The following is a 14,152-nucleotide window of genomic DNA, read 5'->3' as shown; positions in this document are numbered from 1 at the left end:
GTAACTTTCAAATTTTTCGAAAATGGTGGGGGAATGTTAGAATTTTTTCAAAAAATTTATAGATGGAGAGAATATTGGCGGGAAGTGGCCATTTAAATGAAAGGAAGAATCTTTCATGCACTGGACGTGAACAATATAGGATTGAATGGGTGTACCCATTTAATTTGAAATGTGATGAGGCATCTCCCATGTGAAGGGATATACCCCCATCCATTGACAATTTGGCATCACTTAAATACTTATAAATAAGTTGCCAATCTATCCATCCTGCATCCAACGAAATTTCTCTCTCCCTCTCTCTCTTGCTCTCATTTTCAAAGTCATACCAACAGACAAAGTGTTCTTGAAATTTCTATCAAGTTTTGGTGAATTTTTTCGCATTCTTTTTCGGCATTATCAGTTTATTAATACAGAGTGTTCTTGGTCTTGGTCAAAGCGTACATACTTTGAACCAAGCAGTTGTTGAAGGGCTTCATCGTATCCTGAAGGCATAATTCCTGACCCGTTGTGTACTCGTGGTTTCATACCAGAAGGGGGCGAATTACTGTCTAAAAGAATCGATTTATCGAGCTTTGAAGTCTAGTGATCAACATTATATTATTCATCGATTTTCTTCGACCTTCCATTCCAACTTAAACGCCAATTTTTCCAACACTACTGTACCATGGACTGCTTCAACAAATGCTTTAACTCTTGCCTTTTCGGTGGCTGTTCCGCCTTGGTTGAATCTGAAAATACAGATTTGGAAATAAAAACTTCATCATTTAGACCATCTATTGAGATTGTTTTTGTTGAGTTTTGCTACTATGTCCATAGAGTTGAAGTTTTGAGGTGACATTTTCTAATTCTCATGCAATTTAGGATTTAGGATTCTGAATGTTACTTAATCGGGTGTTAGTATTTAGGATTCTTGGCAATTTTCCTTTTGCAATTTTTCTGTGTTACTGTATAGTTATTTTGGTCGACCAGGCTTTAGTTAATGAAGTGTGTAGACCAAAAATCAAAAGAAATATCTGATTCCATTTTGCGTTGTTATATAGTTCATGTATTATAGGTGAACATTATAAGCGAGAAATTGGTTATTGTATCCTGTTTACTGTATCGAATTTACTATGTTTTATATTTTAGGTGTAATAAAATCTGAAGTGAATGGCTTCCAATCCTAAAGAAATGAGTCCACCAACAGAGAGAAATGAAACACGTGCAAATGGCTTGATTAAAGTCGAACAAATGAACTACGATGACCTACCTGAGCACATGATAGCTAGGAAAAGGTGGCAAAAAGCCTCAGAATCGGAGAGGAAGCAAATGAGAATCGAGCTAAGGTTAGTCGGTGTTCCTAAAACAACAAACATGAGAGAGCCTGAAGATCCTATTGTTGGGAAAGGTCAAACGTCAAAGAAGCAAAGTCAGATGGATAAGACTACAAAACGGGAACTATCAAGTTGTGAGATTTTCGAAAAGCAAAAAAACAGTGAAGAAAAAGTAGAAAAAAAGTTAGAAAAAGAGAAGGCATTGAAGAAAAAACAAAAGAGAAAGACACAACTGCTACTAGATTAAATATATTGTTGTCGGAAGATAAAAAATGCATGTACTACGACATGACAAAGCTGAAAAAATACTAATCAAAGCAGGGATTTGAGGTTGGAGAGCTTTCGGCATGACAAAGCTTAAATCAAGAAACTAGTTTTAAACTTGCCGGTAATACATGATGGATCTCGCATTATAAAAGTTTGGTAAGCTTAATGGTATATTTGATGTCGTGACGGAAGTGCTTACATGAGATTATTGGAACAAAATCTTATTCTGATTAACGCATTGAAGCGAGAAGCTTATTAGACTCGGTGTAAATCTTTGAGTTAGTGTTAGTCTATATATAATGATTGTATTATTAGGAATTACAAATTATTTATCAAAATCATTACAAAAGAAAGAACAAGATATTGTGATTGCTATGAATCTGATACAAGTTTCTGAAAAACGAATTCAAGAAATAAGAGCGAACGGGTGAACTTCTTTACTTGACGAAGTCTCTAAATTTTGCATGGGGTTAATGTTCCTCGTATGAATATTGATTTTATAGCTCGATGGTAGAAAAGACATTTATTACCAGAAGTAACAATCCTTCATCATTATCAAGTTGAGGTATTTTGCACTATTATAGATATGCAACTTCAAGAACTGAATGCATGTTTCACTGAATCCAACACAGAGTTGCTCTTGTGATTACTTCTTTAATTTCATATAATTCATTTTCTTTTTTTTTTACAAGAACAAATTGATGCGTCTCGATACATTTTTTTCTAAATGATTCAATTCACTAGACATCATGCGACTTAGTGATCAACTAAAGAATTATATTGTTGATATACGTTCTAATAACAGACTTCTCCTACTTAGATGGAATCGGTGGCCTTGCGTAAAAAATGGCAGAGACAGGAATACATGAAGTATATAAACTAATTTATTTGCTTTTGACTTTGGCAATGGTCTTACCTATAGCAACTACTACAGTTGAGAGATCACTTTCAGCAACGAACACCATTAAAAGTCAACTACGCAATCAGATGAGTGATGAATGGGTTTAATGACAATATGCTTGTATACATAGAGAATGTTATATTTATGGAGATCGATAATGAGATGATTATGAAGAAATTCCAAACAATGAAAACTCATAGAGGTCAATTATGAATATATAGAAGTATGAAATCTGTCTAAAATGTTAAGTTTTTGAATCTCTTAGTATTACTTATTTGTGTTAGTTTTATCAATAAAATATCTGTTGTTTACTTCATTTTGTTGGTTCTCATTTTTTTTTTGAGCAAAACCATACTTTCATTCATAAGTGATAATAATCACGAAATTACATGGTAGAATTCTTATTTCTCTCCTCAACTTCATGAGAGTTACAGTAGATAAGTTCATAGCACTTTTTCTTTTCGAACATAGAATGCATAACATCATGAGCGATCAACCTTGGATTTCTTGGCAGAGTGATTGTTGATGATGTTATATCATCTTTCCATGTAGCTCTTTTTTCACCACTGTGCTATCTGTTAACATGTTGTTGAAATACTTATCGAAACCCTCCACGGAACCTTGGAGCCCAGCAATCTGCTCCATTTTCACTCTCAAGTTGAAGAGTAAAAGTGATCGGAACAAGGGATAATCCTCAACTTCTCAATTCTCTCGAATTAGGTTTTGAATCCTAAACATTGTCATTAAACACTACAAATAAATTATCGAGTTCTTCAAATACGAACTACAAAAGAAAAATTGAATTAATAATAATAAAGAATGTGTTCATTGAGAAGAAAATTTTACCCAATGATCTTTTTAAATTTTAATATGTGATTAGGTGTATGAACAAAATAAGTCTAAGGTTCTGTTTTTTTTTTTTAAGATCTGAAATCTGAATTGAGACTCAATTCAGATATCAAATGTTTGTTTTTCAAATTAAGAGAATCTAAAAATTTGGCTGAATTGGACTTTTGTCTGAATGGGCTGAAAAATAGCCCACTTATTTCAGTGCAAACTTCTGAAATGTTATCGAATGACGCTTATGCCCCTGCGATTTAATAAAATCTTTCTTGTCCCATTCTCAGAAATCTTACCACCACTACCACACCAACACCACACCCCACCACATCACCACCTGCAGAACAAGAAAAACAACAGTACACAGTACCAATTTCAAACAAACCCTAACCACCACCACAACACACACCATCACCACCACATGAAAAGGTTTTATAAACCCTCGTCGTCGGCACCACCACTGCATAAGGCTTTGTGAACCCTTGACGGACTAGGCGAGGGTAATCTTGTTCAAGACCCTCACCAAATCCGTTGACGATTTAGCTTTGGCCGATCTTCGGCTACAGAGAGAGAGAGAGAGAGCAAAAACAACAAGAGTACTACTCCATCATCAATGGAAGCATCACCAATGGCAGTATCATCTTGTCGTCATGTTCATCTTGAGACCCAGTTAAAGTTAATACCATGAGGTTAGATTAATATATGATTTTAATCTATAATCAACAGTTACATCTAGTAAAACTCTCTTTCGCTCTCTCTTTGATCATCTTTAATCTTGTTATATCAACTTCTCTTTCTAAAATCTAGGGTTTGGAGAAATTGGAAGTAGCTGCTATTTTCTCTTTCTAAAATCTAGGGTTTGGAGAAATAGGAAGTAGCTGCCTTTTGGAGAAGAGGACAGGAGAGAGAACGTGAGAGTGAAAAAAAGTAAAGGATTGGGTTTTTTTCCCTCAACAATATCAATAGGAGTAGGGGTATAGATGTAACTGTTGTAATTCCTATTTCATTATTCAGATTTTAAAAACAAACATCTTACTTATAAAACTATTTAGCTAATTTAGATTCAGTTATTTCAGTTCAGTTAATTCAGATTCAGCCAGTTCAGATTCAGACAAAATAGAAAAAACAAACACAACCTAAGTATGGTTAGATTAGTAGTACCTGATTTGGAATTGCTCCTTTTAATGGTGGTATCATTCAATAGCTAAACACAAATATTAATAATTAAAACATTATTAGCATTGTGATTAAGTTTTAATATCCTAATGGTTCCTAACATCATTTCAAGAACAATCATAGTTTGGTACTTTTAAGTAGTTTTTATTTATAAACTCAATTCATAAAGCTGAAAATTTGGATCTTTTAGTACTTCTTTCCTTGAAGGAAAAACAATAACCTAATAAAGCTGAGAACTTTCTTCATTTAAAGCTTCATTTATTGACGCAGCAAAAAACTCCGAAAAGAATTAGATCTTCGCCTATAACTTTTAAAACTCAGAAAAAATATCCAGATCTCTGTCTTAAGACTTGTAGAACCAAAAGTAACAAAGATTTCACTAAATACTTAATTTTATTGATCAAACTTCATCAACTAAACAAATATTGGATCTCCTCTACATAGCATTAGGGGTATCCTCAACCTAAACAATCTCTAATTAACAACTTATACTCCCTCAGTCCCAAAAAGAATGACCTAATTTCTATTTTGGATTGTCCCCTTTTAGTGTCCTATTTCTAAAAATAAATAAAGAAACTTTTCGCTCTTTCCAATAATACCCACTACTATAAATTTAATGACAACTTTATTTAAAGGTAAGTTCAACTTTTTCATTGTAAATTATAATAGTTAACGAGGATACAATTGGAAAAACCATGTTATTTTTGAAAGTCAAACACCAATTAATGATGTTCCCTTAATAAGTTGGGTTTTCAAAATAGGTCATTCTTTTTGGGACAGAGGGAGTAATAAATTAATACTAGTTTCCTAAACCTAATCAATTCAATAACAACTTCTAAAATAAAATACAACTTTCTAAAACTTAGAAAGTTTCCTAAAAATATAAAACTGCTAAAACTTATAATTCTCTACTACAAAAAAAATAGGAACTACTAAAATAACTTGATTTGATGATATTTAAGATTTTAAGAAGATCTTCTGAAAATCTCTCTGCATCAGTCTCCTCCACTTAAGAAAATTCGCCTCGAGTTTACTAATTGACTTAAATGTTATCTTGATTGGTACTCCCTTGATATATCTCTTTCGTGAATTATGCATAGGAATCACCAAACTTTCAGATTTGACTGAAGACTTTATTAGGTCATAAAAAAATTTCTGTCTATAACTGTAATGTGGCTCAAACTCCCTTTTCACCCTAAAAGAAACTTGTGTAGATCATGAGTACAATCATTGAAAATTACAAACTTCGAGGAAGACTTTCCAATAAAATTATTTATCAATCCATGTGAAACAACCTAAGATTCACAAAATATTGAAAACGGATCTTCATATGAAAGAACTTCAGTTGGACTAAAGTCTGACTTTCGAAGTTTCTCACCTTCCTTTGATTCAACTTCCTGAACGTCTTCCTTTGACTCAATTTCCTGAACCACTTCGTTTAATTCAATTTCCTGAACAACTTCTTCAGAAACAAATCCTTTATCGTGTAAAGATATTAGGAGACTTGTCTATGAACACACTAATGTCATATTTTGCTCACAATATTACTTGAATTGTTTATGGTCACAATATTACTTGAATTGTCTATGAACCACTTCTTTTACCATTTTTCTATTCAAGCGAGGTTGCTCTTATTCCCCCCGAAATCCAGAGTTCCTATAGTTTCGCTGCCAATTAGCTTCAACTTTTAAGGCCAAGTTGTATGCATCTTGAATCGTCTATATTGTAACTAACCCCACCTTTTCTCTCAAACTAAATCGCAAGCTTAATTTCAATTCGTTCAGAAATCGTAAAACATTATCAAGTTCAGTTAAGTTTTCTGTACTGTTTCTTTGAGCCAAGTTTGAGAACTCCTTATAATATTCACGCTGTAACATCCCATGTTTTTAAGGTTAGTTGAGGGACTATTCGACAATTGGGTCAAGTCAAAAGAGGGGCCAAACCAGCAAAGAGGACAATTTAGGGGGTATTTTTGCGAACAGGCCAAAACCAGGGATCAAACTTTAAGAAACAAAAATCTGATTTTCTTTTATCTTGTTCGACCGAGTGAGTTAGGGTTTCAATTTGGGTTCAAATAATTCGATCAAGAAAAGGCAATTTTGGATCAAATTGATAAACGGAATTTGATATATTTGAAAATTATAGGTTATTTGTTGATGGCTTATCTCTTGATTTTAGTTGAATTCTTGGAAGAAATTTCGTTTTCTCTCTCTAATATGTTTGAAGTGAGTTTTAATAGAGTTGTTTTCTTTTAACTTGAAGAAACAGGTGAATTAGGGAAGGATTTAGCTGAGATTGATCAAAGAGAGACCATCACAACTCAAATTCATCCCAATCAAGGTAAGAAACCAATGAATTAGATGTTTTGATGTCAAAATTCTTAATTCTAGGGTTTAAGGTTTATAAAAATTGGGGATTTTGATGATTCATGTTGTTGTAGGGTTTATATGATTGGGAATTGATTAATTTTAGTATATGAGCAACTTTAGAGAGATTATTTGATATAATTTGTCAATCGATCGATTGCCAACTCGAGGGACTGAATTTAGTCTACTGTCCAAGCCTTTCTGGGCTTTATATGTTACTTCGACGGACTTTCTCGAAACACGAGAGTCGTAGCTTAGGATCTTAGCTTTCCATAATGGTATGGAACCAGTCTTTCCGATATCGGACGAGAGAGTTACGACTATTTTACCAAACAGCATGCTATTCAGCAAACATGAAATCTGCTTACTGTTTTACTGTTTTAGCTGGTCATCGAGATATCTAATGTTGTTTGAGTCTTCTTGAGTATTTTAGCTCATCTTGTGAAGATTCCAGAAAGGTATGGTACAAGTCGTTTCGATCTCGGACGAGAGAGTTATGGCTGTTTTAACGAACAATGTGCAGTTAGGAAAATTCTGCTTTGTTGTTGTTTGTATTTTACAAATTTCAAAGGCGGTTCACTTTGATTTTTAGTGAAAACATTTAATAACGAAATGATTAGGACATAAGTAAGTTCAAACACTGATTGGTTGACCCTAAGTGGACATGGTGAAAGATAGAAGATCGGTCGAAATTCGGTTAAGTCGAAGTCTTCCAAATTACGGGTTTCTTTTATGTTTTTAAAGTTTCATTGTTTTACTTTATATACTCTTTAAATTACACCAAGGTTCTTACGGAAGAACCTAATGTCTTTTTTTTGTTTACGGTATGATAGAGGGGGAGCCGGAGCATTTCGTGGACGATCTAGCTACGGTTGCAGCGGAGGAAGACTAGTTCCTGTACCGCTAGGTAGGGGTATTGAATCCTTTATCCAACATGGTCTTATAGATGATGAAATGTCTTAGGTTCTACAGTTATATATGCACCATTATAACTAGAGTTTAGGTAGCATGAAACTCAATTTTAGTGATGAACGGAAATATGCGGGAATGGTTTTGCTGTGATACGAGAAATGCATTCGAACTGTTTATACGATGATTGTGAAATACTTGGGTTTTCTTGTATGTACCCGACTGCGGATTATGTCTACCTACGGACACGTAGACATTGAGGTTAGGATGACATGTGGACATGAGTGTGACCCGTGTGAGACCGATGAGGTGGGCGACACTAGTCATGAGACCCGTGGGAATAAAGTGCTTCACTTGCTGGCCATTGGTGCTCGTGCCTCCAGTTCGAGGCTCAGGAACGTACACCTGGCCGCTCGCCTGGGAGGTGACATTGACTGGGAATCCCTCTGCTTTGTGGCGATATGACTCTTGGTTGTTCCACTTCCGTGTTTGATAAGATAATGAATCGAATGAGAATATTGGTTTTGATATACGAATGAAACTGATTGGAATCGAATATGAGAATGTGGTTTTGATATACAAATGAAACTGATTTTGAAAGATCGCATTAGATGCATGACAGGATACCGAAGAGAATGAGGTTCAGGTCCTTCCATGGTAATTGGGGGATGGCTCTCTTATTCGAACTCAGTGATCAAAAACCTATTTAGATACTTAAGGTATATGTATCATGAGGTAAACTTTTCAATGATTGCGGAGTCCCTTAGTGGGAGAGGGGCTTACCGGCTAGGGGTAAGTCTCTTTCTCGAGGAGATGTTGGTGCATTAGCTAGTGCCTAAATGGGCTGGTATTATCTAACGCACTCTAGGCTCTCCTGAGGAACTCTCCTCTTATTGGGAGCGCACCATGGGTGGGCAGCTAATCACTGCTATTGCTTGCTAGATTAAGGAAAATGGTTTTGTATATAGTATATATGGTAACTGGTTTGATAACTTGTTCTGTCATGATGTTTACAACTTATTAAATGAACTTTTTAAAATGTGATGGGTTTTGGATTGGTCTTCTACCAGAATAACTCGTGTCGGTGAGTATTCTGACCCCCTACCAGTTATTAGTGTTCAGGTGCTTTGTCGTAGCCTCGAGGCGGAGTATGCATTCCAGCCTGTGATCTTGTCTGACGAGGCTAACAGGGTTATGTCGTTTTCTTTGGTTTTGTTTATTGGCTTTCTGTTATTTTAAAGTTATGTTCTTATTGCAGAACCGAACTCGAATATTTATATATATATATAACACTTGGAATTGTTTATAAGTTGTATCTTTGTGTAAGAGGCTTTTGTAGTTCTTTTTGTGGTTCGGGTTTCGACCCGAAACTGAGTTGAGTTTGTTTAGCTTCCGCTCAATAGTTTATGTCTTTGGGCATGCGAATGTATGGTTTGCATGACAGGTTTTACAGGTGCGACCGGTTTTATTTACAGAGGAGACTCTGCCGAATTTTTGTCTCGTCTGTGAATTGTTTGGGCGTGGTCGTGTCTATTTTGGGACACGGGGAGTCACACACCCGCTGAATGCAACCCTTCTCTAAAATTTTGGTACATCATGAACAAGCGTTGTTGATAATCAGGTGGTAAGAACCACTTCCTCAAGTTCTCTTTCATAGAAGACCAACTCTGGATTGGAGCATTTCCTTGTCTCATCCTTAGAAGTTGTAATTGATCTCACCAATCTGCGGCACTCCTTATAAGTCTACAAGCAATGATTTTAACTTTCTGCTCATTCGGAATAGTATCCCACATATTGACTTGTTGTTCGACCTTATCTAACCAATTGAAGAACTCTTTTACAGTTCCATCGAAATTGGTATCTCTTCATTGATCTTGTACTCATTAGTATCTCTTACGTGGGTGAACTTGAATTGAAAAACTGTTATCATGATAGTATTTCTCCATATTGATTGATTAACAACAAAAGAGGCACCCGCCTAATTTTTTTACTTTTTTTCCTCTTCTTCTTCTTTTTGCTCTTCTCCTTTTTCTCTTTCTTCTTCATCTCTTCTCCTTCTTCGACTAACAATCAACACTTTATCATGGATACAACCTTGTTTCTAAATTCATCATCAACAATCAACAATGAGGAGTTAGAGAGATAAAGAACCTTGTTTTAGAGAGAGAAAGAGAGTAAAACCATTACGGGAAGAACTTTGATTTCAAACCAACCTTGATCTACGATGAGGCGTTAGAGAGAAACAACCTTGATCCAAAATCACCCTTAAAAATACTTCCGGAAACCCTAATCACGGACTGGTCTCGGACCAGTCCGAATGGTTTCAGAGAGGATAATCCAAATGGTTATGGAGAGGACATTCCGAATGTCCGTCCCAAGACCTAATCACGGGCTGGTCTCGGTCCACTCTGAATGATTTCGGAGAGGACAATCTAAAACCATTCAGACTGTCCTCTCTGAAACCACTCGGATTGTCCACTCAAAACCCATTCGGACTGGTCGGAGTCGAAAACTTTGCTTAGGTCTTCGGAGGGTCGATCCGTATACAAAAATTTCAACGAGTGCCACAGATATTTGTGGTCAAAACAGATTGACCTCAGCCAATCTCCTCCACAGGGGGCTAACAACATTTTTAACGGGTGCTTTTAGCCGCTCCCTAAGAAAAATCACTTTTAGTCTTATCTCTTTCTATGACTCTTTAGTGTTCAAGAAGAAAATCAAAAATAAAAAACAACCAAATGAATATAAAGGTTACTTCTTGTTTGGAAGATATTCTCTTTTCTCACTTGTTTCATTATAGTGATTTGTGAATCCTTTTCCCTTGTGTTTATCGTTTTCTTATCAAATCAAATCATAAAGAAAGGTATTATGACTACCAAAAACCATATTACGTGTTTGTTATTTTCGAAAATCTCATCCTTCCTGTGAGAACAATCCCTCGTGGGAGAAGGGGTAACTAGCAACCAAGAATATATTGTCTAGGTCATTTCCACCCATTGTCATTTGGTTTTGAGTTGGATGACTACAAACTTAACATGGTATCAGAACTAGGTCTACACGTGTTCCACGTCACGCGCAAAAAAGGTGTTAGGCTAACCACGCCACACGTGAGGGGACGTGTAAGAATAGTTCCACATGGGGGGAAGGGTACCTAGCAACCAAGAATATAATGTCTAGGTCCTCTCCACTCATTGTCAATTGATTTTGAGTTGAATGACCACAACCTTAACACTTTCCAGCCTGATAGACATGACCTTACTTTGTTATAATTGAAATTTCTTTGTAAGGGGAAAACAAGAATTTAAATTGTAAGTACCTTTCCAAACGGGGAAACTAATCGGTGAACAGTTGTTATTCTATCACCTAATTTCCTTCCTCATTTGTTTGAAAAATTATTTCAAGATTTAGAACACTAGTTACTTGCAAACTTGGCATATGGTAAACTTCCTTTTGCTGTCTCTTTTCTTAATGTGGTGGAAACAAAAACTAGTGCAATATCAAGAAAGAGAAATACTATTAGTATAGTCATGATTGCTGATGTCAAAAATGGTTTTCCATTAATCAGTTACAGAATCGAGACTTGATGTATGACAGCGCCTGGTATGATCATTTCCCATGATTGACTAATATTGCAGTATCTTTTTTGTTTAATTCTCTTTCTTATAGGGGATAATTACCAAGCCAGGATTTTATCGAACTCTACTTTCTCTCTCTAAATCCCATACTCAACATTCCCAAATTTTTAATCCGGATTCCCCCAATTCTCCGGTTCATTCAAAGAACGTCGCATTGGTTGACCAAGAACTTTCGCCTTCTCTAGGCTTGAGAATTTATGTTGCTTTTTTCCCTTCTTTGGAACTCTGAAAAGGAAATTAAGGGACGAGATAAAGATAAATGAGAGGAAATAGGTGGGGGAGAGAGATGATAGAGGAGAAAGGAAAGAGAGGAAAAAAATATTGTGATCCGGTTGTGGTTATACCTACAGTGGTTGTTGGCTTATTGGTGGACTGCAACTCTAGTAAATGAGAGAGAATAATAAAACGAAAGAGGTGAGAGAAAGAAAGAAATTAAAATAAATAAAAGTTAAAGAAGGGTATTTTAGGACAGTAAAAAATTGACTTTTCAGTCGATGTATTGAAATAACAAAAAGGGGGTCATTTGGGTATTTAACCTAAACTAGGGGGACAGGCAAGAAGCTGGTCACAAACTAGGTGGCCATTTAAGAAATAACTCTTATTAACATTAATAACTTTATTAACTATATTTTTAATAATATTTATAATTTATTAATTATATGTTTATTAATATAAGTTAATAACTAATTTTAATAAAATATTAACTTTAATAACTATATCTTTTATTGATATTATTTACTAATTTTATTAAGTAATAGTCTTTAATTTTATTATTTCTTTAAGTAATAGTTTTTTATTTTAATAATATTACTGTGACCTATTTTATTATAAGGGTTGTTTTATATTTTAATTAATTAAAATTATAATCTCAAAAAGCATTAAATAGTTTTGTATAATAGATAAACAAAAGTTATTCTTGTTAGATCGAAAAGAAAAAAATGCCTTACTTTAAACGTGTTCGTAAGGGGAAACACTCAAATGAAAAATAGTAATCATCAAAAATGAAGAAAACCTAAAAACATATAATGATTTTTCTAATAATAACTCAAGCAAGTGCTTATCATTAATGGTGTCATGTACATCAATTGTGAATACTCAACAAGATCATTGTTCTTTTTAATGTTTCCTCGTATGTATTTCTTAAATGATATGTTAGCTATAACCCTCATTTTAACTAAAAACAATATTAAATCTTAAACTTATAATTTAATCTCGAGTTCTTCACTTTTACTTTTTATAAAAAAAATCAGTTTTTATTGGAAAGTCAGTTGCAAAAGAGATATTATTGAACTAGGTTTATTGTTTTACTAACGATATGATGTAATGTTACTAACTTTATTAACTATATGTTATTAGCTTTATTAATGTTTTTAATTTATTAACTATGTTTATTAATATAAGTTATTAATTTTATAAATATCAAATTTTTTAACTAGTTTTAATTAACTTTAACGAAATACTAACTATGTTAACTATATATTTTATTATTATTGATTACTAGCTTTATTAAGTAATGGTCTTTAGTTTTAATATTTTATTAAGTAATTGTTTTTAATTTTATTAAATGACATGTCTTATTATAGAGTGGATTTGTGATGGTGAAGGCACAGGTAAATTTTATAATATAGAGAAACAAATATTGTTCTTAACGCGTCTAAACAATACAAATACGACCGATTATACACATATTTATGAGGCTAAACACCCCATGGTAGAAGACCGATTGTTTATAATAGACATGGGCAATATATGTACAACTTAGGGAAAAAGAATTTCGTCTTCTATTTTCTTTCCTTGTTCGTTTAGGATGAGGGTGAGGGTCGAAGTAGAAACTTTGATGCGATATAGTTTGGAGGAACAAAATAACTTGTTGAATCTGTTTGTGGATTAGCCGAGAAGCTCAAGGGTCGGAAGATTGTTGGGAGCAAATGGGAGCGACTTGACCAATAGGCGTCTCGTAATTTAGCCATAAGCCCGCCTGAGGGTGGGAATCGTGTGGGTCCAGTCGAGCTAAGGCAAATTCTTCACGGACTCGAGTAGGTCGGGCTCGAAACAAGGTTGTCCGTTAGGGTGTAGCGACACTTCAGGCCGGACCATTTTGGCAATTAGAGTTCCCGCGACCGCTCTCAGGCTATGACGGACTCGGGCGGTCGGGTCGCGGGCTCACTAGTTCAAAGTTTTTTAGAATTATTTCTACTTCCTTCCCTTCACTTAAATAAAAGTTTGCTTTAATTGTCCAGACGATATACAAATGGCTCTCTAGTTTTATTGAGTTATAATATCAATACAAGTGTAGCACAATATCGAACTCTTTTTACTTCTCTAATTGTACACCCTAATCAAAAGTTACGGGTTATATCAATTATATTTTATTACGGGAGATTTTATAATCTAACGAAAAAAAATTTGTACATGATTCTTATCTTGAAAGTTTTATAGAGTGGTTTGGAAAGGTTTTATGCAGTTAATGTAACTTCATTGACAAACGAAAAAAATACGTTGAAATCGTATAAAGAAATGTCCTTTAATCACTATAATAAGTGACAACTTGGAGCTAACCTCCAATTACAACCAAATGTAGATTATAATAATGAAATGGCAAGAAATTGGGATCATTAGAGAATTAAACCATTAATGTTCCTCAAGAAATGTGAAATTGGTTAAAGTTTCCTTCTCTTAAAACATCATGAATCCCCCTTATCCAATACTAATAACAAAATCTTTTAGACTCCCGTTACATATTTT

The 14,152-nt window shown here is 34.5% G+C and overlaps 1 long non-coding RNA gene across 2 annotated transcripts; it reads left to right on the top strand.

Moving 5' to 3' along the window:
- The first annotated feature begins 6,533 nt into the window (after positions 1-6,533).
- On the top strand, positions 6,534-9,160 carry LOC147556637 (uncharacterized). Of its 2 annotated transcripts, XR_015233508.1 has the most exons (4): positions 6,534-6,642; positions 6,766-6,837; positions 7,697-7,770; positions 8,881-9,160. It is a non-coding gene; the product is annotated as an uncharacterized LOC147556637 (long non-coding RNA). The 2 variants fall into 2 exon arrangements; XR_015233507.1 differs by having other exon boundaries at positions 7,697-9,160.
- The last annotated feature ends 4,992 nt before the right edge of the window (positions 9,161-14,152 follow it).

The sequence above is a fragment of the Eschscholzia californica genome, unplaced genomic scaffold, assembly GCF_041429995.1.
Source record: "Eschscholzia californica isolate CP2 unplaced genomic scaffold, dmEscCali1.0.p SCAF_2, whole genome shotgun sequence".
Lineage (NCBI taxonomy): Eukaryota > Viridiplantae > Streptophyta > Magnoliopsida > Ranunculales > Papaveraceae > Eschscholzia > Eschscholzia californica.
Note: the sequence above shows the minus strand (reverse complement) of the source record. Positions and strands in the feature narration are given on the sequence as shown.